Genomic DNA, 7,317 nt, shown 5'->3' on the forward strand with positions numbered 1-7,317 from the left:
TGCATTGGAGAAGGAAATGGCAACCCACTCCAGTATTCTTGCCTGGAGAATCCCAGGGACAGAGGAGCCTAGTGGGCTGCCGTCTGTGGGGTTGCACAGAGTCGGACATGACTGAAATGACTTAGCAATAGCAGCAGCAGCCTTCCTATCATGGGGCTCCCACCCAGTGCCCACATCCCAGAGTTTGCCTGTGTCCTGGAGAAAACCATCTACAAAAGTCATCTCAGAATTCTCTCAGAGGGTACAGTCTCCAATCACTCCTGCTGCCTACATACCACTACCAGAGACAGCTTACAGTCCTGTTAAAATGAAGGCAGGCTCCCACCCTTGAATGTGCTTCCCCTAGGCAAAGAAAGGGAAAACAAGAATACACCTCTGTTTTAAGAATGAGCCCATTTTACAGATGTGAGGGATCCATCCAAGGCCATGGGGGCCTTGGATTCCCTCCCTCCACCCTCTCCCCCAGGCACAGTCTGGGGCAGATGTACTGAGGCAGAACTACCAGAGTCACAGAACCAGACCTGCTGGAGAGCTCTTTGCCAAATACGTATCAAGGGCTTTAGAATGGTTGCCACCCTCTGACTTAGAAGAGTCCTAGTTGAGAACTCCCAGTTCAGACCTAAGCTGCCAGGACAAGGATTTAGGTACCACATGTTAACTGCAGGGTAATATATCTTGGTGAAAACCTGGAAGCACTCCAAATACCCATCACTGAGGGATGGTTCACAGCTAATCAATATGATGTCTTTGAAGAATTTGAGAATGCTAATGGGAGAATGTAAAAGAAAATGGTAAATGTTATATGACCTTGACAATATTTAAAAAAAAAAAATAGTAAACACCTATTGAGGGGATGCCCAATTCTACTCTCCAGCCCCTCTCCCTAACCCTTGACCCTCTTCTATTCTCTACATAGTTCAGTCGCTCAGTCGTGTCCGACTCACGTCCATCGAGTCAGTGATGCCATCCAGCCATCTCATCCTCTGTCATCCCTTTCTCCTCCTGCCCCCAGTCCTCCCAGCATCAGTCTTTTCCAGTGAGTCAACTCTTTGCATGAGGTGGCCAAAGTACTGGAGTTTCAGCTTCAGCATCATTCCTTCCAAAGAAATCCCAGGGCTGATCTCCTTCAGAATGGACTGGTTGGATCTCCTTGCAGTCCAAGGGACTCTCAAGAGTCTTCTCCAACACCACAGTTCAAAAGCATCAATTCTTCGGCGCTCAGCCTTCTTCACAGTCCAACTCTCACATCCATACATGACCACAGGAAAAACCATAGCCTTTACTAGACGGACTTTTGTTGGCAAAGTAATGTCTCTGCTTTTGAATATGCTATCTAGGTTGGTCATAATTTTCCTTCCAAGGAGTAAGCGTCTTTTAATTTCACGGCTGCAGCCACCATCTGCAGTGATTTTGGAGCCCAAAAAAAGAAAGTCTGACACTGTTTCCACTGTTTCCCCATCTATTTCCCATGAAGTGATGGGACCGGATGCCATGATCTTTGTTTTCTGAATGTTGAGCTTTAAGCCAACTTTTTCACTCTCCACTTTCACTTTCATCACAAGGCTTTTTAGTTCCTCTTCACTTTCTGCCATCAAGGTGGTGTCATCTGCATATCTGAGGTTACTGATATTTCTCCCGGCAATCTTGATTCCAGCTTGTGCTTCTTCCAGCCCAGCGTTTCTCATGATGTACTCTGCATATAAGTTAAATAAGCAGGGTGACAATATACAGCCTTGACGTACTCCTTTTCCTATTTGGAACCAGTCTGTTGTTCCATGGCCAGTTCCAACTGTTGCTTCCTGACCTGCATTCAGATTTCTCAAGAGGCAGGTCAGGTGGTCTGGTATTCCCATCTCTTTCAGAATTTTCCAGTTTCCCGTGATCCACACAGTCAAAGGCTTTGGCATAGTCAATAAAGCAGAAATAGATGTTTTTCTGGAACTCTTGCTTTTTCCATGATCGAGCAGATGTTAGCAATTTGATCTCTGGTTCGTCTGCCTTTTCTAAAACCAGCTTGAACATCAGGAAGTTCACGGTTCACGTATTGCTGAAGCCTGGCTTGGAGAATTTTGAGCATTACTTTACTAGCGTGTGAGATGAGTGCAATTGTGCGGTGGTTTGAGCATTCTTTGGCATTGCCTTTCTTTGGGATTGGAATGAAAACTGACCTTTTCCAGTCCTGTGGCCACTGCTGAGTTTTCCAAATTTGCTGGCATATTGAATGCAGCACTTTCACAGCCTCATCTTTCAGGATTTGAAATAGCTCAACTGGAATTCCATCACCACTGTAATAAATCAATATTTGTCAAATGAGTGAAGTCCTGGTCCAGTGGTTAGGACTCCAAGCATCCACTGCAGAGGACACGGGTTCAATCCCTGGTTGAGGAACTAAGATCCTACATGCAGCCGCTGCTGCTGCTAAGTCGCTTCAGTCGTATCCGACTCTGTGCGACCCCATGGATGGCAGCCTACCAGGCTCCCCCATCCCTGGGATTCTCCAGGCAAGAACACTGGAGTGGGTTGCCAGTTCCTTCTCCAATGCATGAAAGTGAAAGTGAAGTCGCTCAGTCATGTCCGACTCTTAGCAACCCCACGGACTGCAGCCTACCAGGCTCCTCCGTCCATGGGATTTTCCAGGCAAGAGTACTGGAGTGGGTTGCCATTGCCTTCTCCGCTACATGCAGCATGATGTGGCAAAAAAAATTCTCAAATGAACAAATGACTTTTAACAGTGGTCCTCTTTGAGTGGAATTATGTGCAATTTTAGTTTACTTTTAAATTTTCTATACCTTCCAGGTTTTTACAATGAGCATGCTTTCCTTTTACCTTTGTAGGGGGAAAACGTGTTTTAAAAAACAAGAACAATAACAAAAGTCAAATCAGAAAAGTCAGAGGTTCTGTGAGTTAACTCGGTGAGAGCTCACATTCCTGGGGGCATCATTATCAAAAGAAGCATTTCACCAAAAATGCCTCTGGAAGGAAATCTAGGGCACTAAGAGGAGAGATGGGGACTTCCCTGGTGGACCAGTGGCTAAGACTCTTGAGTTCCCAGTGCAGGGGGCCCAGGTTCAATCCCTGGTCAGGGAGCTAGATCCACATGCTACAACTAAGACCCAGAGCAGCCAAATAAATAAATAAAATTAAAAAAAAAAAAAAAAAAAGGAGAGATGGATTTATTAAAGCTCAGTTCTTCATCAACCTACACTCCTGTTAGAAAGTGTCCGAGAATGGGCCCTCTGCAGGGCGTTAGGGAACACCAGGCTGGACTCAGAAACACACACTCACACAGGAATCACCTCAGGCCCCCACGGGCCTTCAGTCCTGGATGTGAATCAAAGAAAGTGTCCTGAAGACCTGGACTGGCTTGTTGGCCCCACTGCAAGCTCAGTGCTGGCTTGGGCCCCCACTGCCAGCCCAGGCCTGCCCAGGAGCATATGCACATAGACCAGCGCTGCCAAAGTGATGCCCAGTGCTGTCACTCAGGAGCGCAGCTGCCCAGGGCCTGTTCACGCCTCACTGCTGTCCACTCAGGGGACATGCAGGAGCACATCAGGATAGCTCTGCCCTGCCTTTCATGCAGACAGCTGGGCAAGGGCAGGAGAGGCCCCCACTGGTGAGCACCCCCACCGCCTGGAGGTTTGCTCCCAACTCAAAAACATCTAGGGCAATGGCCTGGCTTATGAAACACAGAAGCAGCTTTACATAATCACAAGAAATGATGAGAAAAAGTACGTTCATAAAAGTGCATCTCCCAATCGACAGTAATTTTTTCAAGACAGAATTTGGTTTTGCTGGCTGTTTTTTTTTTTTTCAGGGGGGGCGGTTTTTTGGGGAGGAGGATTATAAAAGTCAACAGTGTTCTCTAACACTAAGTTCCAAGCAAAGAAAAATTCATAGAAACCAAATACTCTTGTTGAAATGAAGAGAAAAATTAATCAGTGGGCTTTTCTGGCACATTTATGGCTGCAGGATAATTATCCATCTTCCACGGGTGGAAATTATAGCTTTTACCATAAGGTCCCAATTCCTTCAAAGTCCCCTGTGACTTGGAGTGCATCCTTGCAGCCTCTCCTTTGCCCAGGCACACTTATGAACATGCATGTGCATAAGAACAGATGCATGCGTGTGCACGCTTTCATTTATTTTTGACAGAAATAGGATCACACTCTACAGGCTGTTCTATACCTTGCTTTACTCCATTTACAACATGGCACAGACATCTCCCCACCATAGCTGATCTTTCAGTGCTTCACTCAGCCCCATGGGGCAACCAGCAAGGCACTGGACTCAGATCTCCCTGGTGTTTTCCTTTGGAGAGTTCGCAGAACACCACAACAGAACTGCCTGAGGGTCTTCATAGAAATGCAGAGTCCTAGGCCCTGCCCCATAGGGCTTCCCTGGTGGCTCAGTGGTGTTTCAGTCCCTGGGTTGGGAAGATCCCCTGGAGAAGGAAATGCAACCAACCCCAGTATACTGGCCTGGGAAATCCCATGGACAGAGGAACCTGGTGGGCTGGTCCATGGTGTCGTAAAGAGTCAGACTCGACTTAGTGACTAAATAACAACAGCAAGCACTCCTTCGCCAGAGATTCTGATTCTGAAGGTTAGATGTGACCAGGGATTTGTATGTAGAATGACTGCTTCAGGAAGGCACAGAGCATACAGAGGTTTCAAAGCTATGTCCTTTCTTATCAGACTGAGGGCAGAGCCACATGTCTGGTCTCTGATGTGGCATACCCTTGGGGCTGTGAAGAAGGCTGAGCGCCGAAGAATTGATGCTTTTGAACTGTGGTGTTGGAGAAGACTCTTGAGAGTCCCTTGGACTGCAAGGAGATCCAACCAGTCCATTCTGAAGGAGATCAGCCCTGGGATTTCTTTGGAAGGAATGATGCTAAAGCTGACACTCCAGTACTTTGGCCACCTCATGCGAAGAGTTGATTCATTGGAAAAGACCCTGATGCTGGGAGGGATTGGGGGCAGGAGGAGAAGGGGACAACAGAGGATGAGATGGCTGAATGGCATCACAGACTCGATGGACGTGAGTTTGAGTGAACTCTGGGAGCCGGTGATGGACAGGGAGGCCTGGCGTGCTGCGATTCATGGGGTCGCAAAGAGTCGGACACGACTGAGCGACTGATCTGATCTGATCTGATCTCACTCTGATCTAGCCTGCAGCCCTTGCCAGCTTTGGGGCCAACCTTGGGTGGGCAGGCCTCCGTGGTTTGGATCAGCAGGAGCCAAGGGCCATGGGATGCACTTGGCTTAGGGTCTGTCTAGGCATCTGGGCACCAGGCCAGCAGAGGAACAGCTGAGGAGCAACTGAGGTGGGGTGCAGGACTCACTCACACTCAGTCCATTGTTCTCATGACCCAGAGCTCTGAGTGTGGGCCATGCAAAAGACAAGAGGGCCCAGGTGAGCAAGGCCTGGCCATTGCCTCCCACAGATCTGATACAGCCTCCTCCTCGGCCACTGATTTAAAGGGATCCCTTTGTCCTCGGTAATGTAAAATGGAGCTTCTTCCTGTACAAGACATAGTAGAGTATCCACCTCCTGGGGCAAGTGAGGTGGGTGGACTCCACCGACAGAATCTGTGATAACTGTACCCTTCCTACTCCCATTCTGGGGACCCTCATCCCCCTAGGGCTCAGGGGACCTGGTAAGAGCAGAGGTGAGTACTCCTATCCCTACACCCTGTAGGTGCTGGGACCAAACCCAATGATCTCTCTCAGACTCAGACGTGTTATCAGGTCCTAATAACTTGTGAAGGGCTTGCCTCTAGTAATTTCTCAGTTAACACTGCTGCTGCTGCTAAGTCACTTCAGTTGTATCCGACTCTGTGTGACCCAATAGACAGCAGCCCACCAGGCTCCCCCTTCCCTGGGATTCTCCAGGCAAGAACACTGGAGTGGGTTGCCATTTCCTTCTCCAATGCATGAAAGTGAAAGGGAAGTGTCTCAGTTGTGTCCAATTCTTCATGACCCCATGGACTGCAGCCTACCAGGCTCCTCCGTCCATGGGATTTTCCAGGCAAGAGTACCGGAGTGGGGTGCCATTGCCCTCTCCATTAACACTAGCTGATATTATTATTACTAGTGCTAAGTCACTTCAGTTGTGTCCGACTCTTTGTGACCCAGTGGACAGCAACCTGCCAGGCTCCTCTGTCCATGGGATTCTCCAGGCAAGAATACTGGAGTGGATTGCCATTTCCTACTTCAGGGAATCTGCCTGACCCAGGGATCGAACCAGCGACATTTTTGTCTTCTGATTGTCAGGCGGGTACTTTCAGTTCAGTTCAGTCGCTCAGTCGTGTCCAACTCTTTGCGACCCCATGAATCGCAGCACGCCAGGCCTCCCTGTCCATCACCAACTCCTGGAGTTCACTCAAATTCATGTCCATCGAGTCAGTGATGCCATCCAGCCATCTCATCCTCTGTCGTCCCCTTCTCCTCCTGCCCCCAATCCCTCCCAGCATCAGAGTCTTTTCCAATGAGTCAACTCTTCGCATGAGGTGGCCAAAGTACTGGAGTTTCAGCTTCAGCATCATTCCCTCCAAGGAAATCCCAGGGCTGATCTCCTTCAGAATGGACTGGTTGGATCTCCTTGCAGTCCAAGGGACTCTCAAGAGTCTTCTCCAACACCACAGTTCAAAAGCATCAATTCCTCGGCGCTCAGCCTTCTTCACAGTCCAACTCTCACATCCATACATGACCACAGGAAAAACCATAGCCTTGACTAGACGGACCTTTGTTGGCAAAGTAATGTCTCTGCTTTTGAATATGCTATCTAGGTTGGTCATAACTTTCCTTCCAAGGAGTAAGCATCTTTTAATTTCATGGCTGCAGTCACCATCTGCAGTGATTTTGGAGTCCAAAAAAAGAAAGTCTGACACTGTTTCCACTGTTTCCCCATCTATTTCCCATGAAGTGATGGGACCGGATGCCATGATCTTTGTTTTCTGAATGTTGAGCTTTAAGCCAACTTTTTCACTCTCCACTTTCACTTTCATCAAGAAGCTTTGTAGTTCTTCTTCACTTTCTGCCATCAAGGTGGTGTCATCTGCATATCTGAGGTTATTGATATTTCTCCCGGCAATCTTGATTCCAGCTTGTGCTTCTTCCAGTCCAGCGTTTCTCATGATGTACTCTGCATATAAGTTAAATAAGCAGGGTGACAATATACAACCTTGACGTACTCCTTTTCCTATTTGGAACCAGTCTGTTGTTCCATGGCCAGTTCTAATTGTTGCTTCCTGACCTGCATTCAGATTTTTCAAGAGTCAGGTCAGGTGGTCTGGTATTCCCATCTCTTTCAGAACTT

This window comes from Bubalus bubalis, chromosome 21 (genome assembly GCF_019923935.1).
Source record: "Bubalus bubalis isolate 160015118507 breed Murrah chromosome 21, NDDB_SH_1, whole genome shotgun sequence".
Taxonomy (NCBI): domain Eukaryota; kingdom Metazoa; phylum Chordata; class Mammalia; order Artiodactyla; family Bovidae; genus Bubalus; species Bubalus bubalis.